Genomic DNA, 25,437 nt, shown 5'->3' on the forward strand with positions numbered 1-25,437 from the left:
GACATGGCCTTAGTGCACTGAGATGATATTTTGTGACTTGAAGTGGCTGGAGAAGGCATAAGACCCAAATGTGTTTTCATCCAGGGTGGAGGAAGAATGAGCTCCCCACATAAGACTCAAAAATAAAATTGTGTTATGATTATATCTATGGATGATGCCTCGTGACCACCATCTACATATGTAAACAATATATGCATGTATGTGAGTGTACATGCATATATATATATATAATGCATATACATATTGATGCCTACCTGAAAGGAAGAATGATTCTGAGACTAAAAACACCAGATCTCATTCAAAAAACAAAAAAGGAAAGATTCATCCTGCTTCTGTCCTAATTCACGCCCTCGTCTTTTCTCACCTAATCCGTTAGAGTCAAGCAGAACTTGACTCAGTTCTTTACCCTGGTTTGTTATTGGCTGTGTGATCTTGGGCAAGTTATTTAGCTTTTCTGAGCCTAAACTTCCTCATTTGGAAAATGAGTCTAAGATAGCCATATTGGCCTCTAGAGATTATATTTTAAATATAATGCAAGAAACAAATGATACTATGCTTGAAAACTAGCCCAGTGTCTTATACTTATGAGTAACACAAATAATACTTGAGATTAATACAAATCCTTTATGATTATATTAATACACTATGCTTAATAATCAATGTAGGGTAGCTGTTGCTACTACAAGAAATTTCTAACTGATCTCCCTACTTCCAATCTCACCACCTACTGGTCTCACTCTGACAAAAGCCTATTTCCTAATTAAGAGTCATGTCAATTCCCTATTTGAAAATTTTCTGATGGTTCTTTATTACATCCAAGATGAAGTCCAAAATCCTAAATGAAACACCCAAGCCACATTTTCTACTCTTACCACCTTATGACCTCTTCACTGTACCTATGAGAATTTCCAGTCTCCCAGCTACATCGTATGCTCTGGAACCTCTGTGCTTTTGAGCCTGTCCTTCCTACTCATCCTCTAGGGCCCAGCTTGGACATCATCTCCTCTAGGAAGCTCTCCCATGTCTTTCCATGTGTGAGAGATGGTACTTCTTCATTTTTCCTCTGTATAACCCTCTGTTAAAAGCTATTTCACTTTGCATTATATTTATCTGATATATAAATCTCCAGTTAGTGAAGCGACGCAAAGTGAGAGAAACTAGCATAAACTGAATACTCTGATGTAAGGGCACTGCTTAGCATTCCACATTATTCAATTATTCCTTGACAGGTGAAGAAACAGATGTTAAAATCTTGCCCAAGGTCATTGGGTGACTAAGGTGGAGAGTCACTATACAAACTCAGTCTTCCTATCCCAAAGTCCATATTTCAACTCCTCTGCCTTGTGCATCTTGGTGTTCCCAGATCCTGCTGCAGGAGTTAGTAAGTACATGAGGAAAGAAATTAAAAGCAGGATGTAGTCCAAATAGAGGGAGGAGACATTTCTGGATGGTGGAGTAAGCCCCTAACAAAATGATCCTCTAACACATGACTATAAACACTGGGGAAAACAGAGAAGGAAAAAAAGAAAATGACCTGAGGTCTCTGGAGAGTGAATGAGACAGACAAATTTTGAAGGATATCAAAACTTGGGAGAAGAGACTGGAATAGGATGAATTTTTCCATTTTTGCTCCTTTGACCTGAGGTCAAGCTGCGGTCATGATATGATGTGGGGTGGCTAACCCTCTGCCAGAAAGCCCTCCTTCCTGCTTGCTTGAGGAACTGAGCAGGGAAGCCTAAGGAGCCACAGTCACCAGAAAGAAAGGGGCAATCTCAGATGTGAGAAATCTAAAGGAGGGGGTCCTCAAATCATAGGTAAGAACCTTGAACTATGTGTTCTGGATATACTCAAATGACCCACCTAAAACTAAAAGAACTAATCTGAGAGTTAAACTTCCACTGACGTTAAGGCAGACTCTCCAGGTTGAGTTTAACCAAGTTAGTTGCCTGCTAGAACAAAGATGTCCACACTGTCTGTACCCAGAGTCCTGACACATAAATTCCCAATGTGCAGGATACAACCCCAAATTATTCAAAATGTCTAGAACCAGACATCGTGAGCCATTCTCAGGGGACAGACAAACATCAGAAGTCAACCCCAAAATGACCCAGATTTGGAGATTATTCGACAATGACTTTAAAGAAGCTGCCATGCTCATGAGATAAAGGAAAGTGTTTTAACAAATCACAAGAGAGGAAGTCTCAGCAGAGAAACAGAAAATTAAAGATGAACCAGACTGAAATTTTAGAACCCATAACATCTGCAATAAAATTCACTGAATGGGGTTATGATCGTAATGGAAATAACAAAGGAAATATTTGGTAAGTTTTAAATTAAATCAGTAGAAATTATCAAATCTGACGAAGAGAAAAAGATTGGGGAAAAAATGCCCAGAACCTCAGCAACTTGTGGAAAAATCTCAAAATGTCTAGCATATGGGTAATTTTAGTCCAAAAGAAGAAATGAGAAAATGGAGAAGAAAAAACTACTTAAAGAAAAATTCCCAAAGATAGGGAATGACATATACACTGATTCACAATTCAAGACACTCAGCAAACACTGAACAGGTGACATAGGAATAGAGCCACACAGCAGCATAGAATAGTCACCTGATGACACCAAACAGAAAGAGAAAGCAAGAGCAATCAGAGGTACCCTTAATACATGCAGGAGAAAGGGATTCAAATAACCATGAACTGCCCGCCAAAAATTATGGAACCAAAAAACAGAACAGCATCTTTAAATTGTTGAAAGAAAACTGTCAACCCGGAATTCTATGTCCAATGAACGCATCCTTCAAGGAACAAAAGTTATAAAAAGATATTTATATAAAATAAACTAACAGAATCCATTACCAGCCAACCCACACTAACAGAAATGCTAAAGAAATTTCTTCAGATGGAACGGATTTGATGGCATAGTAAACACAGGTCTTCAAGAATGAGCAAAAAGCATCCAAAATAGTAAAAGCAGAGTAAATTAAAAAACAAGTTTCCTTTCTTAACGTCTCTAAAATACATATAAATATTTCAAGCAAATATTGTTGCAATGGTTAATTTTATGTGTCCACTTGACTGGGCTGCAGGATGCCAGATAACTGGCAATACAGTGTTTCTGGGTGAATCTGTGAAGGTGTTTCTGGAAGAGGATTTTTAGGGCAGTGAAAGTTTTCGGTGTCCTATGGTGGTGGACACATGTCATTATACACGTCAAAACCCGTGGAATGTGCAGCACCAAGAGTGAGCCCCAATGTCAACTGCGGACTCTGGGTGAGAATGACGCGGCCATGCAGGTTCATGGATTGTGACAAATGTACCTGTGGTGTGGGAGGTCATCCACACGTAAGAGAGAAGATGGGAATTCTCTGTACTTTCTCCTCCATTTTGCTGTGAACCTAAAACTGCTCTAAAAAAATTGTTTATTATTTTTAAAAAATGTTTAAAAGACTGTTTCTAAAAGCACATGGACATGTTCAGTACACCTGTCCTCCTCTGTGGATCTAAGGGAAAGACAAAAACAGCAGGCTCCAATATGGTTAAATCACCAGACAGATTTTGCTGTTTGATATTTTATTTTACCATATGAAGAAATCCTAAGTTGGATCCAAACACTTAAAGGAAAAAGAATTTGGACTGAATCAGAAACTAAATTTTATTTGGAAAAGTGTTGAACTGTTTCCATCACTTGAGTCTTTATAAATGTGTCCCTTAACCTATCCCTTACTTTCTATTTTGGGAATCCTAGGCAGGGAAGGGTGTTCAGGCTACTGTATGGTCATTGGTGCTTACTAAGAGGGGAAGAGGCAAGGGAGACGGAGGAGGAGCAGGGGGAGGAAGAGAGAGACAAGAGGGGGCGGGAGAGGGAGGAAAGAGAGAAGTCGTTTGAAACACGTTTTATACTTTGCCCTCTGCTTCTATGGCAGATTATAATTTGATAACCTAAAATGACCTTGTACTATTGTCAGATTCTTACGGGAGAGGACTTCTTCATGGTATTTGGGGAAAAATATAGGCCCAATGTCAATTTTGCCACAGCCTTATCTGTATTGTCCTGTCAGGAAATCTCTCTCTGTAGAGTCACAGGAAATGGAACCAGCATGAGCTGTAATTTATGAGTTTTATAAAACTTATTTTGAAGGAAAAAAATGAAGAAAACCTAGGGGCCGGCTCCGTGGCCGAGTGGTTAAGTTCGTGCGCTCCACTGCGGTGGCCCAGGGTTCAGATCCTGGGCACGGACATGGCACCGCTCGTCAGGCCGTGTTGAGGCAGCGTCCCACATCCCACAACTAGAAGGACCTGCCACTAAGATATACAACTGTGTACAGGGGGTGTTTGGGGAGATAAAGCAGAAAAAAAAAAAGATTGGCAACAGTTGTTAGCCTACCTGCCAATCTTTAAAAAAAAAAAAAAAAAGGAAAAGAAAACCTAACTCTTGATAGAATGAGAATGGGAAAGGATTTTTTGTGATTTTATGTGATGTTAAATGCCACATAGAACTATCTGGACCTAAAACAGAGGAGAGAGAGATCGGACTAGCGGGTTTGAAATTTAACAGATATCTACATACAGAAAAGCTAGCAGAAAGTGACTTAGCAAACATTTATGTCCCCATCACAATATGCACCCTTCCAAGCCCCCTGAGCTGGGCTTGCACAACACAGCGTGGTTTCCTGGATGCAGAGATGTTCACCGTTCCTGCTAAGGGGAATTCTCCTTCCTGGGGTGCCTAAGCCATTGACTAAGCAATTAAGAGACTCCAGAGGTGGGGCAGAAGTTTCAACTCCCAGCCAAGTGAGTTCTACGTCTTCCCACATACTCTACACCCGCTTCTCCATGCTGTCTCCTCACTCAGTGAAGAGCTCCACCATCCGCCCCATTGCCCCAGCCCATAACCTAGGAGCAATCCATGTTTCCCCCTCAATCTCAGCCTCCAGTCACCTAATCCCTTTGATTCTACATCTAAAATAGAGTTAGATTCTGTACCCTCCCCTCCACTCCCACTGTCACTTTCCAAGTAGAGGACCCACATCTCTTTTCTACTAATGTAATCCTCTCCTCCTAGCCTCCTGCTAATCTCATGGGGACACCTCCCATTTTTCCTGCCCTCAACAGCTAGACCAACTTGCAAGGCACAGATCCAGCTGATCATCAGCTGTTACGTACCCATTCTGTCGCAACAGTTGTTTAAGCCTGAGTGGTCACTGCATTTACAGCTGAGCGGTCATTGCGTATACCAGTTGATAAATATGGAATACCATCCTGATTGCTAATACTGTCACTCCCTTTCTTAAAACCATTCTCTTATTTAAAATTGATTGCTTTCAGGATATAGTCCAAACTGCTTAGCAATGCAAACAAGCCAAGATAATTTCCTAAAATATCCATTTTTGTTTGTTATTTCAGTTGCCACCTAATGCCTACTCCAAACCAGGTACCAAGCTTTGTAGTTTCTTGTCTTAGGGATCCTGATGGGAGAAAATTAGAAGGCCAAGTATTTTGTAAATGTCTAAATCTTTTGAAGATGTGAGATTCTATTCGACATCCTGGAAAGTAAGGGAAAGAGAGACGTGAGGAGGTCATAGGGAACAACCATAGGACACTGGGGAAAAGGGAGAAGTTTACAAACAGCGGGGATCCAAGCCCTACACCTCAACAGTACAGCAGGAAGGTGGAGAGACCTGGGAAGGGAAGGCAGAATGGCCTCCCCAGGGAATCCAGATCCCAGACACTAGAGTTCCCGCCTCAACCAAGATTCTTGCAGGAGCCTGGAGAGCAGCAAAGCTGCAGGGCCCATGAAGGCTGGAACATGGGTTCTCCACGATAACTATTGCGCACAGGTGGCTAATACCACACGGGGCCTCTCTAGAGACATGACTTTGGGAGCATAGGAAGCTCCAAGAGTAACCAAAGAGTTGCCTCTCTCCTGTGCTCCTAAGGCATCCGATAGTATATTTCCTATCATAGATCTTCTTATACTCGATACAGGTACCATTTATTTGTCAGTCCAGGGAATGGCAAACTTTTTCTATAAAGGTCCAGATAGTAAATATTTTAGCCCCAAATTGCAACCTATGCAGTCTGGTCACAGCCACTCAACTCTGCCACTGTAGCATAAAACAGCTGGAGGCAATATGTAAACAAACGGGTATGAGTGTTCCAATAAAACTTTATTTACAAGCACAAGTGTGGGCCAGATTTGGCCCAACGGTCAGAATTTTCCAAACCCTAGTTCAGTATATTAAACTATAAGCTCACTGACGTCAAAGATCATATCTTCCCCTAATTCAGCAAATATTTATTGAGAATTTACCAACACCCCTGAAAAGGTGTGCATAAGGGTTTAGTACAAATAAGACAAAATCTATGCTCTAATATAGCTTAGAGTCTATCACATGAGAAGACAGTAAATAAGCAAAATCAATAAAATCTGAGAGCACTCAGTCTTATTCACCAATGAGGTTCTGCTGCCCAGCCTAGTGTTCAGTACCCAATAAGTACCGAGTATACATTTGTTCGATAAATATGTCTGGTACTGTAAACTTTACACCCAACCTTCAGCTCCCTTCTTCCTAAGGAATCAGAGGCCTAACCTGCTGAGAATTCCAACAGAAAGTGGAGTCCCAAGCTAGCCCTAAAGCAGCTGGCTTGATCATTCATCATTTAATGAGGCCACAAGGCAACACTTGCCTTCAGCTCTCACCCCAAGAGTGGTAAGGACCAGGAGCTGAAGAAGAGACATCTCCAGGGTGAGTGATTCTGCAAGGACTCTGTGCCATCTACGGGAAAGACCAGGGATGAAAAGCTCCTCTGGCAGGCTCAGTAACAGCCCCTAAAGAGGTCCACATCTTAGTCCCCTGAATCTGTGCGTCTATCTTACATGGCAAACGGGACTTTGCAGACGTGATTAAGCTGAGGATTTTTTTTTAAAGATTTTTTATTTTTTTTCCTTTTTCTCCCCAAAGCCCCCCAGTACATAGTTGTATATTCTTCGTTGTGAGTCCTTCTAGTTGTGGCATGTGGGACGCCACCTCAGCATGACTTGATGAGCAGTGCCATGTCCGCACCCAGGATTCGAACCAACAAAACACTGGGCCTTCGGCAGCGGAGCACGCGAACTCAACCACTCGGCCACGGGGCCAGCCCCAAGCTGAGGATTTTGAGATGGGGAGATTATCCTGGAATCTCCAAGTGGGCCCAGTATAATCACAAAGGCCCTTATAAGAGTGATGCGGGAGAGTGAGAGTAGGAAGTAGATGTCTGAAAGAAAGGGGGCAGGGAGAGAGCTGGGGGAATGTGAAGATACCTAAGGTTAATGGAAGATGGAGAAAGGAGCCAGGAGCCAAGGAATGCAGGTGGTCCCTAGAAGCTAGAAAAAGCAAGAAATGTATTCTCCCCTAGGGCCTCTGGAAGGAACTGCCAACACCTTGATTTCAGCCCCACAAGATTCATGTCAGACTTCTGACCTCCAGAACTGTAAGGTAGAACATTTGTGTTGTGTTAAGCTGCCAGATTTGTGGTCATTTGTGACAGCAGTGATAGAAAACCAGTACAGCCCCTCAGTCTAGAAGGGGCATGACTGAAGAGGCTGCAGGCCCTTTGGGTATTACCGTAGATGAGTTGACCCGCACCACCTGCTCCGGGCTTGGGGCTCCTTTTCCAAAGGCAGCTGTGCAGAGATTCCCCAGGCACCACCTGAGAGGCTGAGCGAAGCTGGGGCCAGCCCGGGATCGCGGGCTGCTCTCATCTTTCTTCCCCCTTAGGGAGTTTTCTCCAGCTGCTCCACCAAAGCCAGCCAAGGGTTCTGCAGGACTATCCTCCCCAACTCCCAGCCTCCGCGTCAACCTTGACTCACCAGGGCCAGCAGGGCTCCCGGGGTCCCAGATGAGAAGCCACTGTTCTTGGATGCATCTCAGTTGTGCAGCTCAGCTCAATACAATCAAACTAGACGGCCTAGGGAATAGATTCCAAGAAAGCTAACTGACCACCATCACACTCACTTGTGTCCATTCCAAAATTTCAGGAACAAGAAAAAGGATTGCTTAGGAAGGCACCCATCACGGGATCATTAACTGAATAGGCCTTCTCATCAGATGGTGTTGCCAAGAAACATTCCCTATGGCAACACTTCTCCACCCCATCACTGGAATTAGACCTGTTTCTTCAACACAGGCCTCAGTTCACATATCTATAGGAAGGAGATTGGGCCAGATGATTTTCTAAGGAACCATCGACTGCACCGTGATCTGTGACCTAAATAGCCAAGGTTTCTGTTAATGGATTTAAGCCCCACTCCGGCGTTCACCACTCAGTGCTGCGGGCCCTTTGCCCTGGAGCTCCTCCCACAGAGTCCTGCCAGGCCTCTAGAATTTACAGGTCTGGCTTGGCCAGTACAGCCAAGACTGTTCTCACATGAGACAGAGAAGCCCACATGCCGCCGAGCCCACATGCCGCCGAGCCCACACGCTCTTTGATTGATTTAGTTTCTATAAACCTAAACCTGTACTGACTTCCATCTCTTTTTAGCTTGACTTATTCTTTGAATCTTTTATTCCTTTTGTTTTCACTCTTTTACTGTATTTCCATTGTCCTTGGTCTTCTTCATCTTTTTGTTACTGTTTACACTGCTTTATCTTCGTTCTTATGAGGGTCTTACCAGGATTCCATTTGATTTTATTGTGTTATCCTGCCTGTCGTTACTCTAATTTTAATTGCTTTCACATTCTTTTTTATTTTCTGGTCAAGTGACATCGTGTTCTATCTTTTCTGGTTGGCTAAGTTCTATACCTGGAGAGCGTAGGATGTCGTCTGCAGGCAGAACCCAGGGTCAAGCGCAAAAAGGGGAGTGTTCTCTCCTCCAGGGACCTGCCAGTTAGTCTGTTCTGTGGGTCGCTTCTGAGCTGTTAGTAAGAATTACTAGCAGTCTGCTCTCAGGGAAGGGAACCAAATCCACCACAGTCTCTCCAAGAACTAGGGGCTTCCACGCCCTCCTGCGGAGACGTAAGGTCCACAATGGTTAGAATCAGGAGCGTTTGGATGAGGGACTGTGCGCTCCCCCGTGGCCACTGCTGGGGGTTCAGAGTGCACAAAGAGCACTTCTGAGCCTCACTGTTATGGGGGCCTTCTTGGGAAAAGTGGGTCTGATTATTTTTTAATACTTAATTTACTGGTCAACAAATTGGGTTTATTGTATTACTGGATCTATAGAATAGATTAATTTTTAAACTATTTTTAATTCATTTTAAAATGTTAAAATGACATATGTCTGTGTACGTTAAACAATTTTTAAAGCTTCATTAAACTGATGACATGAACTGTAAAAGATAACTGAGCAGAATATCTTGGAACATACACCTGCGTCTCCTACTGTGTCACTGGTATGCTTCTGAACACTTTGTTTTTATAATCTTATTTTGGATTTTTTAATAAAATTGTCTGCAAACTTCAAAGTTGCATTTTATGATTAATAAACTGATGACACCTTTAATTGACACTCCTCAGTAGGCCGTTACATATTTAATTTAAAAATACGTTCTCTACAGGTGCTAAAGTTCCTAGAAAGCTCAAAGCAAAATCTGCTAAATAGAGGACGTTGCATTTTCTATAATTTTTGGATTAAATGTATAAAAATTCAGCCCAAATATGCCCCAAAACACACTTTTTGATTCTAGGCAACAGCTATCAAGAAGGTTGTCTCTAGGATTCTTTTGAATGTGTCCCCAAATTTAGATGCTACAGAATTGTAGGCCTTCTTGCTTGCATTCCATTGTGGACCAGAATATAAACATACCCAAGTAAAATTAGGAGCCCCACCAAAAGACTGTTCCCTAAGTCAAAATATTCCTGAGCGTTCCTCCTCAGTTCCTCCTGTGATTTTGTCTTTTATTTGGAGTAGTTAGTCCTCACCGGGCCCTGATTTCCACTTGCTACCACTTCCCCAACCCTGTGAGACTGCCAGCAGCTCTGCTTCTCTCCTCATCCTCCTAAATGCACCTTTCTCTTACCTTCTCTACCTTTCCACCTGGCCGCTCAGAGATCAGCGAACACCTCGAGGAGAAAGGCAATTGAGAATGCTGGGCTACCCCGTGACTTTCCTTTCTCTCTGGGATCTTGGCTCCTTGAGTCCTGGCTGCTTAGTAACAATCCAACGCCTTAAAACCAACTTTTAAAACATTTTCCATCATTTATAGTATTTTTGTAGGATGTTTGGTCTATGGTAAGGGAACCCATCATAGTCTGGGAGAAATGGACTTCGGCCTGAGATAACAGCATGCGTTTCTGATCAGCCAAGATTGAAGATGAGGGAAGTGCTTGAGCTCAGCCCGGAGGCACGGTACTCACCTTGTGCCTTGAAGAAAGTCAGTTCTACTCAAGCTTAGCTATGTGGGTATGAGCACTGAGACTTCAACGGACCCCAAGACAGCATGAGGAATGTTCGAGAAACAGCAATACTGTTTTAACTGAAGGGAAGGACTCTTGAGAAGAGGAAAAGTCTAGAAAATCTTCGTTGGGACTATGGTAGGAACAGTCCGCCCATTAATTCTCAGAACAACTCTGATTACTGTCCCCACACAACAGGTGAGGAACTGGAGATTCAGAATTAGACTCCTTGTCCAGGGTCACACAGCTGATGAGCAGGAGGACGGGAATAAAAACCTGGGTCTCCAGACTTCAGGTCCAGCACCATTTCCATCACACCATAGCTGCTCACCTTTATAAACGCAACAAGAACCTCAGATTCTAAAAACAAGGTGGTCCTATTGTCCTGTCTTTATTCAACAAGTATTGCTGAACATCGACCATGTGTCAGTAGATGGTGAAAAGAAAGAGAAGGTGGCCTAGGGCAGAACTCAAGGAAACACCAATATTAGGGGCATGCAAGGAGGCAGAGAAGCATTTGCAGACTATCGGGTCCCCAGTGGGACTAGGGACAGAGACCACGTCAGTGGACAGATGGAGGAGCTGGAAAATTAACCCTGTCACAGGACCCACATCCTCCAGAGCTTGCAGCATGAGGTAAAGAGTCACGAGTTCACACTCATGAGGCAAATCACGATTTGCTTATCACAGAGTGAGGCAAATCTTCTTTTGAGGGGTGGGGAAAAAATATCTAAAGAAGCAAATAAATTACCCCTGCGAGCCTAGAGTAGAGGTCTGCAAGCTGCAGCCAGGGGCCAAATCCTATCCCCTGTTTTTGGAAATAAATTTCACTGGAGCCCAGCCACACTCATTCCTTGATGGTGGCAGAGATGAGTAGTTGCAGCAGAGATATATGCCTGCAGAGCCAAAAATGTTCACTATCAGACCTTTACAGAAAGTGTCAGCCAGCACCTGGCTTAAAGCAGAGTTATTTGGAAGGAGGTAACATACTGCCGGAGGATTGCATCTAACTCTCCCACATGACTGCCTCACAGCCTTCAGGCCACAAAGAGATCAGACTTGTCATGAGGATGGGGGCAAAGGAGAAGAATAGTATGGGCAAGGCCTGAGGGGGTGACTCAAGGGAGAGGCTCTGTGCAGCTCGGGACGAAGGATCAAGGCCAGCACCTGTAGTTTAGGGCTTAAAAAATGCCAAGGAGCAAAATCGATTCAACTGACTCAAGAAGAACCCAGCTGTATCTCACAGAAGCTAAGCAAGAAGTCAGACTGGGGGCTGGCCCCATGGCCGAGTGGTTAAGTTCGCACGCTCCGCTGCAGGCGGCCCAGTGTTTCGTTGGTTCGAATCCTGGGCGCGGACATGGCACTGCTCTTCAGACCACGCTGAGGCAGCGTCCCACATGCCACAACTAGAGGAACCCACAACGAAGAATACAAAACTATGTACCAGGGGGCTTTGGGGAGAAAAAGGAAAAAATAAAATCTTTAAAAAAAAAAAAAAAAAGAAGTCAGACTGATCTTGGGAGGGAGGAACCATGACTCAGAGCTTTAGAAACCGTGGTTATACAATTCCTCCCTCAGGGTGGTATGATCTCTGCTCCTGAGTCTCCCTCTGTGTCTGTTTCCCTCTTCTCTTCCATCTTTCCTCCCCCTCCTCCCAGATCTCCACGCCCATCTCCTTATTTTCCGCTTCCTCCTCCTCATGTCTCTAGCTTTCTCCCCCATCCTCCTCTCCATCTTCCTCTCTTCTTCACTCCTTCCATACTAGTTTTCTCCTTTCTAGCAAAAACATAACAGCTCTTGTATATGACCTTCCAGTTACAACCCCCAAAAGCAACCAAACTAGTTTCCATAACCGATCCTGATTCCTGGAGGAAAACCTTGGATGTCTTTACTTGGTGAGGATGTTCACCCGTTGTGTTGTTCTCTTCTCAGTCTTGGCCAAGGGTGGTGTAAGCAGCAAAGGGACAAACATGGCCCTGCTATGGACTCAAGAGGCGCAGGGGAAAGGGGGTAGACGGCAGCCGGGACCCTCACTGAGCACCGAGGACCCTGGACAGAAACATCTTCAGCTCCCAATTTCTTTCGGCCACCTTGACCTTGGCCAGCCTAGCAAGGAGGGACTCAGAGACTACTCAGTATCAAGATTTCCCAAAAGTAACACTAGTGTCACCTAATTCTTCATCTGGCTAAGCTAGAAAACAAGTCACTCTTTGTCAAATGTGAAGGTGTTTCTTTCTTACACGCAAAAGAGAAACAGGAAAACCATATGAAGTGTCAGTTCACTTATAAATCTCAAGTGTGCAAGCTTTTTGTTGGAGAAAATGTCAAATATTTGTGAGTTTATAGCTCATTAAATCGATCTACAGTATGTTTAAATTAATGGAGTTTTATTTGCAGAATAAATGTACACTTGCTTCTAGTAATCCTTGCAATAAAAATAAAGTCTGTCCCAGGTTCCCCAGCTATGGGGTAAATGGTATCAGTCAGAAAAACTCAACTCAACCCTCAGCAAGAAAGGTTAGCTGCCTTCAGATTTGTCTGAGGTTATTTACTGCCTTGCTTGCACTCAAAATCCCATACTGGGAGAATTACCTGTGTTTGCAAGGTTTCCTTTCAAGGAACAAAGAACTCTTCACAGCAGAAGCAGCACTTAAAGCTCATGAAATGGAGAATAAAAGACAGAGCTGGCCATCTGGCATTCACAGGAAAAGAGTAAACATTCCTATAGCTGTCTAAGTGGAATGAACCGTGGGCACCAAGTGACCCATATTGGGGGCAATCCCCCAGTAGGACCATTGCCGACGCCGTTCGAGAGGGAGTGTGCTCCACAACAAGACAAGATTACCGAGCCCGCTGAACAGACAGGGCTTTCACCTGGTGCCCCCAATTCACATTTTCACCTAGAGGAGGAAAACTTGCTGACCGGAGGGCTGGAGGCTTCCAGAGTGTTCTTTAGGCAGGACCTCCATCTAGTGGTTTGTGCTGGAAATTATGCCACAGCCATTGCTACAAACACTATTTCCTTGCACAAACTTTATGAAAGTAGAAAATCAGAGTTTCCTCTTGCTGCCAGCAGGGTCCCTCCCTCTTGAATCCACTGAACCCTGTCCTTCTGTCGCCAAGAACTGCAGATTTCTTAGCCTCTAGATTTTGCCATGCCCTCTCCATTCGTGGCGATCTCCTATCCAGTTTATGTCAGTGCACATAAAAGGAAAATGGCTTCCAATGACCAGAAGGAACCAAGCTCTGTGTGTGTGCAGTGTGTAGTGTGTGAGTGTTGGGTTGGGGGTGCCGAGAAAGAGCCCAGTTGTGGAATAGAGTGGACAACAACAATTGCTAAAGGTGGGGACAGAATGTACCCATTGGAAGAACAACAGGAGGGTGAATGAATGAGTGAGAACAAATGAATGGACAGTGAGACAAAAGCAGGTGCGCAGACTCGCAGGGGAGGGACAGCATGGAGCCTGACAGGACTGGGGAGCAGAACGCGGCCAAAACGAGGCAGACGTCAACCAGGACACACCCAGTTCACAGCCCTGAACGAGTGGCTCAGGCCACCAGGGCTCCCTGCTCCTGCCAGCATGTGCCTTTGACCAAGTCCGCCATCCAAGCAGCTGACGTTCTTTGTCAGAGAATTTTAAAGCTTCTCTGGCCACGTACCCCTCTGCAGTTCCGATAAGTGCCATGGACCTTCTTCTCCCATTTATATCAAACATGACACACAATTTTGACGTCTTAAGGATGTCCCCAAAACCCCTCCCTGATCTCTAAGTTCATATTACATGAAAAAGTAGGCCTATGGCAATTCTTAGCACCCGTGCAGGTTCCTCAGTTTTAATATTTCCGTGCTTCCACTCTTAGGTGTTTTCCAGTCCCCTCCGTGTGCTGTCACAATCATGCGATGACACTGACTGTTTTCCCCATCATTGTTCATTCTCACTCCTGTTTTCCATTATTCATTTGGGTCTTTTCTCTCCATCTACATGCTTCCTTTATGTGGTCTGTCTCCTTTCGGCCACACTAAAAGCAAACAGTATTTTTAAAGGGAATCTTTATGGCCATCAAGGGAGAATCAGACAACATGACATGGGAAGCAGATGAATGCTGGTGGGTGGGAAAGGAGCTCTAAGCAGGCAGGGGAGTATGAAAAGAGAGGGAGAGATACAGAAAGACACCAGGTGAAGACCTGTCGCTTTCAGGGCAGCAGCCTTCAGCTTTTGTGAGTTTATGGCACATTTTCAAATGCTAGAAATCTTGGCAGCATAGCTGTGGTGATCGTGCAGCAGAATTTTTTTCCCAAAGATGACCAACACAATGTCTTTCATGCCACAGACTCCTCTTAAAATGTGACGTTGGTACTCCGCCCATTGAGACGTGGCTCTGTGTGCCCTCTCCTTGAAGCTAGGTGGTCTGTGGCTCACATCGCACAGGAGAATGTAGTAGAAGTAAATTCCCAAGCTAGGTCAGAAAGGGTGAGGGTGCCTCTGCCTTGTCCACTGAAATTCCTGTGCTGGGGCCCTTAGTCACCGTGTGAGCAGTCCAAGGGCTCAGAGGCCGCCATGCCATGAAGAGGCCAAACCAGTTTCCATGAAGAGACCACGTGGAGAAGCCCGGTGACCATGTGAAGGAGTAATACAAGAAAGAGAGACCCCTGGCCAGTCCCCAGCTGCTACAGACCCCTACAGCTCTCCCTGCAGCCGCCAGTGGACCGAAACCATCCAGCAGAGCTTGTCCCCAAATCACTAACACACAGAAACCGAGAGAGAATAAAATCATTGTCCTTTTAAACCACTAAGCTTTGGAGGATGTTTTTGCACAGCAGTAGAGAGTTGGAACAGAATGAAAGACTTAAAGCAACATTGAGCAAATCAGGAATCACTAGGATGCAGTGATGACACAGAATCCTCTTCCCTCACCCTGTTGAGGAACACGTGCTCAATTTCTCCCACAGGCCCCGCAGCAGGCGGCCCTTCCCGCACACTCAAGCTCCAGTAAGCACTCTTTCTGTGAGGGAGCCTGGCTTGACACTGCTGTCTATACCCTGCCCTATGGGGCATTCCTGACGAACTCAGGTCTGTCTCATCTAACACATTAACTTAACAGCAGAAGTGGTTGGACCAAATTCAGTGGCTCACTCAGGTCACCTGGCTCACCCTTGGTTTCCAACCCCATTCTTCATTAAAAGAAATCAGGGCTCCTTGGTGAATGGCCGGTTCCAGCGCTGGGCCAGGGAGAATACAGAGCGAGTCTGGAGAATCTTGCAGCCCCAGACAGTAAGGAAGTGCTCAAACAACAAAAGAATAGAGGCGTGCCCAAGGGAAACCGGGGTCAACCCGAAAGAGCTCCCAGTGGCCAAAGCCGGAACAATTGGAGCAAGAAAATAGCGTACTATTAGATTATTACCCAAAGCAGAATATAAATATTCATGAATCCCCCCTTTTATAGAAAATCATTACACAACATCCTTAACAACAATAATTGCTTACTTATATTACTTACTATGCAACAAGTCCTGGTCTAAACACTTTGTAAATATTATTTTAATCCTTACAGCACCCAATGGGGTAGATACTGTTGTTATCGATATTTTACAGAAGAGGAACCCAAGGCTTGCCATGTCAGGGCACAGATAGAAAAGGACAGCATTTGTACAGCACATTGTAGGTACCAGTGGCCATAAGAAACCATCCATGGGACCCTGTCCAGCCACCCAAGAGCTGAGGAAGTTCCTGAGCCTTTGGGGCCACCGAGAGGCTCTGATATAATTTTCGAAGTGTCCCACAGCCTAGGACTTCAACCTACATCTAATGCCCTACAATCTCTGTTTCTGCCCTACAGTCAAAATAATAAATGCCAGCCCTGTGATGATAATTATATTGAGATTATACTAAGATTACACAGTCACCCTGAGACTCACTATAGAGTCTCAGAGGTTGTAACCAGTCTCTTAGGGCCCGAGGAAGATGCAGTCATTGACTTATTAAGAAGAGTAAGTGAAGTGTCTGCCCACGCAAGAGACCTGTGTCAGCGGGCTCACCAGAGGGACACGGCCAACCCCTCAAGCAGAACCCAGCTCGCCTGAACTCTCCACTCCAGAATTTTAGCTGAGTTCCACTTCTAGGAGAAAAAATACACAAGGGAACAAGCTAAATTTCTTTTTTTTTTTTTTGAACAAAAGTAAGAATCACAACAATATCCAGATCAGAACAAATTCGAGGTCCAGCCTCCAGCTCCTCCCAATGCACACATTATTAGAACCCAGAATAATGGTGCTGTGGGGCAGAGCAGAGAGCAGACAGTGGAGAGCGAGTGGACTATCAGATACAAAGTCCCAGCTGTGTGCTCAGAGCTGTGCCAGACACCACCCTCCATTGCTTTTCACAACAACCTTTTGAAAAAGTATTATTAATGCCATTTCACATGCGAAACCAAGCTTCAGAGAGGTGAATAATTTGCCTAAGGTCACACAGCTAATAAGATGAAGATCATATTTAAGTCCAACTGTGACTGACTCTTAAGCCCTGTCTCTGTAAAATCACAACCAAGGAAGGGCAGTGAGGGTTATCAGCAGAACCCCAAGCTCCAGGGAAGGCTAATCCCTAAAGTCAAAGATCCAGAAAGGCCCTCGTGGCTCTGTGACAGAATGCAGATTCCAAACTCCATGTTTGTAAGTAGGGATCTACTTACTGGAGATGGATGCCACAGCCCTCTGAGCAGTGACTGGTGACCCAGCAGGAAATAGGTAAATAGGAAGATCTCAGGAAATCCGTCATAGAAGGCCAGACTTCAGAGGCAGGCTTCCCGTCTGCGGGGATGCAGAGCATGAGATTTATTGCCACATCCTCCAGTTCCGCTCTGGCTATACCCTAACGTTCACCGGGTGCTCACTGTGGGCAAGATACTTCCCTGCTTTTTCTCATTCAATTCTCACAACGGCTCACTGAGGGAGATTAGCTTCAACCATAATGAGAAACTGAGAACTGCGGTGTTTATAACTCGCCTGATGCCAGAAGGGCAGGGCAGGGCCAGGCACTCTGATTCCAGAACCCAAGTTTGTAACCACTAAGAGGAAAGGAGTGACTTCAAAGACTAAGGAACATTGTCTGATCGCCATTATAATGATGAATTTTGTTTTATTCTAGTATCGAACTTTATTAGCATTGAGTCTTATTACCATGATTTTGAATTTTAGTATAGCTGTACTACTTGGCTTGTTATTAATACTATATTACATGTATTCCTTTAGTTCTGGGTTTTATGGTGATGATGAGTATTGTTATTATAGTTCTAGATTTTACTATTGCTACCATGTTTAGTATTTAGTAATAGTTTCACAACCTGGGCAGAAATGGAAAAAAATGACAACCATGGTATGACACCAGTCTCCTGTTTGCATGTGTCAAATGAAGAATGGGTGACACAGCATCCCGTGGCGATGCTGCAAGTTGGTTTACCCAACACCTGCTCAAAAACCCTTCTCCCGTGCCTTCCTGTATGATAACTGCTGGAAAGAGGGGGAAACGACATTTCCCAGAATCCTTTGCAGCTAGGCTACTCATGTGACTTACGGTCTGTGAAGAGACACATCCACTTAGTCCTTGGAAAAGCAGAAGTGACACAAGGTAGAGTATCATGATGACGCGGCCACACTCCATGAGACCAGATCTTCTGAGGCACTCAGCCTTGTCCTTTGCTATCTTGACGCTTTTGACAAGTACTGTCAGTTATTTTGTAGAATGTCTCTCAGTCTGGTTCTATCTGACGTTTGCTCATGATTGGAATGAGGTTATGGTCCAACTACTTACACGACGTCTGGCTTCTGAGAGAGAAGAGAGGGCAAGCAGCCTGTCCCCTGAAAGCCTGCAGAGAAAGGCCTCAGCCGCCCTCTCTCAACACACATGGCCCAGGGCCAGCCCGGTCCAAGGGGAGGAGCCAGAGAGTCACCTCCGGGTGATGAGCAGACAGACCAACCACAGAAGGAATAGGCGGTGGCCATCTCTGAGGACTGTCTGCCACTTCACATGACAGCCATGAAGCCTGGGAACCTGCCACTATCACACTGAACATTTTTAATGATCTGAAACTTCTTTCAAATACCTGCTCTGCCTACTTCACAGGGTGCAGCAGCCATGACAGTTAGGGCCAATAACTCCCTTAAAAAGGAAAAACTGCCTGAGGAGTAGAGTTGGCAGCAGCCTCCAGCTGCCACATTCGGGGCATCTGCGAGAGCATCCGTGCCAGGGCTGCACCCTCCTCAGGCTGCTTCTAGCCAGTGACCTAGAACCAGGATTCCTCTAAGGAGCACTCTCCTCTGAGGAGACTTGCTCACACCACACTGCAGTGTGAGGCTCCACCCACCTGTCTCCTGCCTCCTCTTGTCCTCCTGTGGCTGTCACACCTGCGTTGTCCTGGAGCTCTCCCTGCCTGCTCCTGTCCCCTCTCCTCTCTACTTCTCACAGGCGTGTCCCTCAGTAGATCGCTTGCACTTTTCATTTCATCTTAGCATCTGCTTCCAGGAGAACATGACTTGACTCAGAGGATCAAATGAGATCATGGGCACAAACATCCTTTGGAAACCACAGTGTGAGAAACAAGTATCAGGTATTATCATTTAAAAAAAGTACAGGCAAAAATTGTTTTATACAACTCAATAGCCTTTTGGAACTCATTGCTTTGCCGCCCAGTTCATTAATTAATGTTGACCTTTTTTGTTGTTATTCATTCAAAGAATATTGATTCTCTTAATCATGCTCAGTAAAGAAAAAAAGGTTATATTATATTTAATAGGCCCCAGTGTAAGAAGGCATCCAAATTTGTATTGAATTAAGAGATTTTCATTCAAAAGAGAATTTAGCTCTTAAAGGGAAAAGTTTCAGTTATCTGGGGTTTTCATTCAAGGTGAAGCGTTGGGCATCTGTCTGTTTGATCTCTCCTGGGACGCCACATTTTCCCGGGACTTGGAGGAGAGCCGATCGCCCTGGATCAGCAATCTTTATGGCTGAAGCCCCCCAAGGGCTCCCGAGATGGTGAGGATCATCATTGCTCTTTTTATTACGAAACCCCAGAGCGAGATTCCTCCACGGCCTGCCTCTTCCCTGGATCTGCCGGGTTTCATCTCGCTCCCACCCCCTCTATTCTGCACCCAGCTGCAAAGGTTATCATTGTTCTGCTTGACCTCCTTATTAGCTTAACTAACACTTTTAGGATAAAGTTGAAACACCTTAAGATGGTTGATCTGACCACAGGCTACCCCTTGCCCAGCTCACCCTGCTCCCTACAACACACACACACACACCCCCTCTCTGCTTCAGCCATGTCTCGTCATCCTTGGAGACGCACTTTTCTTCACATCAGAACACACCTGAGATTGGGACTCATCTGAAAATCACTGTAGAGCAGGCGACAGTCGTTAGTTGATTGCTCCTGCCTATGTCTGCAAACATGAAAAGCACCAGCTTCAAAACTGTCAGGATGGGTGTTAGCCTGGAAGAAAATCCCAGAAACAGTAGTGGCCACCCTTTTAACCCCTGGGTACCAAATGTTGTGGGAGGTGCTGGGGGAGGTGGTGAATCAGGGGTGTTTAGCGACATTACCCAAGTGGGAGTCAGAGCAGGCTAGTCCCACACACTTACACCCCAGCCTGACAGCCCAGCCACAGTAGCTTTCCCTGGGATTCCCCTGGGATTCTTTACAAACACTGTCACTGATGCCCTTGACCACATTGTGTGGAATAGCTTAACGTCCATGCCTCTGAACCAAAAATGCCTTTCAGAAGAATCTGACCCTAAAACTTTCAAAAGTACTGAAAGCAAATTATATCACACACATTTATATTTTGCTATATTTGATAGAGTGCTATAAATATGTATATATATATAAAATACATCCAATTAAGAATAAAAAATGCTCTTTCAAAAGGTATTAAAACCCTAAGTGATAAAAAAAAAAAAACCCTCTGCCAGTATAACTGCCAACGTTTTCTCTTCCTCGGTGACAAGTAAAGTAAGGACTCGTCTTGAACGGTGTCTCAAAGGAGAGGAAACGAGGGAGCTCTCCTTTACCCTCCTGCTGTCTCCAGTCGCTGGACTTTCTTGGGTTCTGCTCTCCCTTCCTAGAACACTTTTCCCTCTCTTTGCCTGGTTAACTCCTACCCACCCTCTGGGTTTCGGCTTAATCATCACCTCCAAGAAGTCTTCCTGAACCTCCCCACTCCCCTCAGACTATGTGAGTCGCCCCGCGCTCTACCCCCACGGCCCCCTATACCTTCATCTCGTAACAATGACCATCCTCGACTCCAAGCGCTTGGGTACTGTTCTGTGTCCCCCACAGGCTGTAACTCCTTGAAAACAGGGAACGGCCCTGTCTTGCTCACCTGGTACCCGGCCCAGCTGGCCTGCAATACATATTCATTTAGCAATGAATAAAGGAACACATGAAAAAGGGTCTCCATTGCACAGCATATAAATAAACGCATGCAGTTTCAAATGGTGAAGCCATAAAAATTTCTCTTCAGATAAGGAAACTGAGGCAGAGAGTAAGAGGCCAGTTAGTGACACAGCCAAAACTAAAATTTCTTCAGGTCCCACGTTGTAGTAGCAACACCTGACGTGGCCTGGGCCTTTTCCATGTGCCCGGCGCAGCTCTGACCTCTGTGTAGCAGTTGTCTCACTTAATCCTAGTAGTAACCCTGTTAGCTGGGTGTCATTAGTATCCCCACTTTATGAAAAGGGAAGCTGGGTGCGAAGAGTTCAGCTTTCTTAAGACAATAGAGCTAATAAGTGGTGCAGCTGAGGTACAAAGCCCAGCCGACTCCAGAAGCTGCAGCCTCACCCACAACCTTAGGGAAGCTGGTAAGTCGAGTCAGAATGCTTAGCAATAGTAAATGTGATTGGTTACCAGCAGATCACTTCTTAAGAATGTGTTTTCAAGCTGAGTCAAGACAAACAGCTTTATTTCAATGGATATTGACACCAACAAAATCAGAATTAAGGCCGGTATAGTTGAAAAGGCATTCTAACACGACCTAGGAGCTGTGGGTTCTAACGGCCCACTCTGCAGGTAGCTGTATAATCCTGGGCAGATCACCTAACTTCTCTGAGCCTCAGTTTCCTCGCTAGTTAAAAAAGGGTGGGGTAGTGCAAATGAACGCTTAAAATCCTCTGACGGGAACTGTCACTTTATCTCAAAGCAATTAACAGGTACTTACACCACGTGGAGAAGTCACCAGCGATTATTATCCCATGCCAAATATTGAATTCGAGGATGTAACTTAAACTCCAGTGTTTGTTCTACAAAATGCAAACAGTGTTGGGCGAGGTGAAGGGCTCTTGATCCTCCCCTGAAAGCACAGCTTCTCACGTGTAGTCGTGGCCTTTTTTTCTCTCCTGCTATTGACAGGGTTTGCCTTGGTGGGGAGAGGGCAGCCCAGACTTGTGCGGACCAAGCTTGGCTGTTGGGGAAAAGCACATAGCTGGAGGGGGACAGCGTTCAACAAGAAACGAGGCCTCGTCTCCGCCTGACTCATCCACGCGGGGCCTCCCTCCCTGCTGCTTTGTTCCAACACCAGATCAGCGGCTCATGCGGAGACTTGCTAAGTCAAACACTATCAGAAACCCCAGCCCAGCTCTGCTGGGGAGGAAAACAAGACTCTCTCCCCATGGCGGGGACAGCCACATTGCAGCCTGCCTGCAGGGTCACAGGGCGCCTGAAACCACTCAGTTTATCCAAACCTTTGGGGAAGGTTTTCTAACAGCCGGTTGGACCCACTTTCTTTTCTTGGCTTAGGAAGGAGTGAAAGGTCATAGTACGCCATCCCCAGGCTGTTCCTCCAAGGCTGTATTCCTCTTCCAAGGCATCCAATATCTTCAGGCTTCACGATTGCACTTTGAGCTGGACAAATTTGAGCGAATTGCGCAACCTCTTAAAGCTTAAGTTCTCTCACCTGTAAATCAAAAACAATAATGCCCACACCTGAGGATTAAGTGAACTAACAGGCACATCACCTCTAACATACAGTGTGCCTAATAAGAGGGAGCTTCTTGATGATTCCTTTCATGAAGTGTACCCCAAGGCCAAGCATTTTAGATCCTCTAAAACCAACCAAATTTGGGGAGAAAGCTCTTCTGCTAAAAGATATTCTAGAAGAGTGTTTTTCTGTGGCTTAGAACAACTCTTACACACACAATTAAGATGAAAGAAATAAATGTTGAGATAGATGGATAGAGAGATGGATAAATTGCATTCCCAATTAAGTGTGTATTCATTTAACAAACATTTACAAGTACCAGACTCTGAATAGGGGAATAATTGCCTCCTTTTTAAAGCACGTTTAGCTCACAGTGTTTTTTCACAACATTCATGGATTTGATTCCTGACCACACTCTGTGAGGATAGACAAGGATCTTTACTCACCTCTCTTAGAGGCGGGAGGGAAAGTCACCGAGAGCAGCAGAGTGCGTACTGTAGGATCACAGTCCTCGCCATCAGACAGGCCTGGCTTTGAAGTCTGGCTCTCACACCACTTGTGCATCGCCTTGAGCAAGTTACCTTTTTGCGTGTCATGTTCCCCATCTGTCAAAGGGGTGTGATACGCCTATCTCACAGAGTTGTGAGAACGAAATCGTGCCCTCACAGCACTTCTTGCACACCTGTCTAATACACAGCTTACTACACTGCCAGTGAGTTGTCATCATGGTCAATACTATAGCTTTTATTGTTGTTGAAGGACATATAGTTGAAATAGCAGAATCGGGACTAAAACTCTTGTTTGCTGAATTCCAATCTAATATTTTCTGCCATACCACTAGTTTTCAAACATTTCAAAACGTTGAAATCCCTCTTTAAGAAAACAATATCTTACTTGGCACAAGAGTATGCAACACAGCAGAACTGCTCTTCTTAGAGCCGGAGAGAGGAGGTCCACAGGGCCTCCCACCCATCCCCACTTCCCACCCCACAGACACCGTCCCTCGCACCCCCACGGCAGGGCCACCAAGTTGGCTGCTTGTGGTCACCATTGCCTGAAAGCCACCAGGGATTTGATGGCAATGAGTTGAGGACAGGTGGACGAGACTGCTTCCATTCGCCTCATTGGCAGAACCAAGCCTTCCTTCTCCTCCTGGTCTGGCTCTGTTCCTCACTTCCTGTCCATCTCTTGGTCCTTTGACCAACTACCTTCTTCTGCCTCACAAACTCCATCAACTTGACCGGTTCCTGCCTGTTCTCTAGGACCTGTTTGCTGGGCATTTTTTTCTGCCAACTGAAATCTGCGTCGTTTGCGTTCAGGGAGGCTCACTCACTTCCCACGACAGCCTGTAGACGAGGGGGTGCTTCCACCCCTTACTCACGCCATGCAAACTTCTACCACCCCTTCCTAGTCCCTCCCTTACCATTCAAGGGAGGAGGAATTACTCATCTGATTGATCAAAATTCTAGAATGTGTTTCATGTCACATTTTTCTCTGGGGTCAGATTGCTGTGTGTTAAAGGTACAAGGGTGTCTATCCCTTTACCTTCTCCATGTGGCTGAAAGCATACATCCAGGCAGCCAAGCGTGTCTCCGTCTGCGTGTTAAACATCCTGGCCCCTGCCTCCCTCTCTATAACTGAGCAGGTCAGACAGATTGAGAGTCCAGTTTGTATGAGATTTAAAGCCCAACTTAGTCTTTAAGCTAAAGTCAGTGCTTTCCCCTGAACTCCACAGAGAGGGTTACTGGGTACTCCTAGGACCAATTACATTCCCATTTAGCTGCTATACCTTGATTCTATTCCCAGTGGGAAATCAACGAGGAGGAGAAATGACTGGTAGGGTAGATCTCGGCCTTCTCAGTCCCTGGACATAAAACCATTAAAAGTCCCAGCTGGACTCCTTACACCTCTGTGGCCTTCCTTCTTTAGGCCTGGCCCCTTTCCTCTGCTCCCAGACAGTCCAAGGCCCCTGCCCTACAGTCATCCCCTGGTGAAGAGAACATTGCAGACACCCCAGCCTAGGCTCCTCCGGGCCCTGAGCCCAGAATGCCTGTCCCCAGCTTTCATCTATCCAAATCCTACTGTCCTTCGAGGCCCGCCACACACCCCTCCTCCACCTGAAGTCTCCCGTTAACCCTGCCAGAGTGAGTCCTCCCGCCTCTGGCTCACATAGCACTTAATTCTTCACTCCGTTCTAGCACTTACTTCATTCTGCCTCGTGTTCCAAAAAGTTGTTTGCAACAGGTCAGTCTTTCCCAGAAGACTCGAAGCCACTCAGAAGCAGGGAGCCTGGTTAGTCATTTCCGATACCTCTCAGCCTCAGCCATTGCACTTTACAAACGACAGATTCACAGTAGTAAACCATAACTTGGGAGCCCAATAATGTCCCAAGAAACCTGACCAGAAGAATTGTAGCTTATAATGTATATAATTACTATAATAACATATGTTATATGTAGAACATCATTTGTTTTCACAGAACAATTTTATATATATCCACACACACATTTTTATATCCACACACACACATGTATATGTCATGCTTGACCAATATCTATTGGTGGAGTGGAATCGTTAAAGAACCCAGTATTAGAAATTCCAGGGCAGGGCCAGCCCCGTGGCCGAGTGGTTAAGTTTGCGTGCTCTGCTTCAGTGGCCCAGGGTCTTGCCCGTTCGGATCCTGGGCGTGGACATGGAACCGCTCATCAAGCCATGCTGAGCAGCGTCCCACATGCCACAACCAGAGACACTCACAACTAGAATAGACAACTGCGTCCTGGGGGGCTTTGGGGAGAAAAAGAAGAAAAAAGAAAAGATTGGCAACAGTTCTTAGGTCAGGTGCCAATCTTTAAAAAAAAAAAAAAAATGAAAGAAAGAAAGAAAGAAATTCCAGGGCAATGGGCGTCTTGCGGGCCTTCTGAAGCATGAACAAAAACCACTTTGCCAGGAGCAGGAAGGAACTCATCAAAGCAACCATCATCTTTGGCCTGCCCGTGAGTGCACTTGTTTTCCTCTCATTTTTAACTACAAACAAGCTGCCTCATGCGTTTCCTTTTGCTGCGACCGGAATACACTGTCAACGAGATTTGAGTGTTA

The 25,437-nt window shown here is 45.3% G+C and overlaps 1 long non-coding RNA gene across 1 annotated transcript in view; it reads right to left on the reverse strand.

The window, feature by feature from the left end:
• LOC123278913 (uncharacterized) overlaps positions 1 to 24,540 on the reverse strand; it is a 38,448-nt gene extending 13,908 nt beyond the window's left edge. The window contains exons 1-4 of the long non-coding RNA XR_011495964.1: positions 22,788 to 24,540; positions 21,583 to 22,317; positions 20,640 to 20,769; positions 17,945 to 19,859 (exon numbers count right to left, since the gene is read on the reverse strand). This is a non-coding gene — a long non-coding RNA (uncharacterized lncRNA). The remainder of the gene's footprint in view (positions 1 to 17,944; positions 19,860 to 20,639; positions 20,770 to 21,582; positions 22,318 to 22,787) is intronic.
• Between the last annotated feature and the right edge of the window lie 897 nt (positions 24,541 to 25,437).

The sequence above is a fragment of the Equus asinus genome, chromosome 20 (assembly GCF_041296235.1).
Source record: "Equus asinus isolate D_3611 breed Donkey chromosome 20, EquAss-T2T_v2, whole genome shotgun sequence".
In the NCBI taxonomy this organism is placed as follows: domain Eukaryota; kingdom Metazoa; phylum Chordata; class Mammalia; order Perissodactyla; family Equidae; genus Equus; species Equus asinus.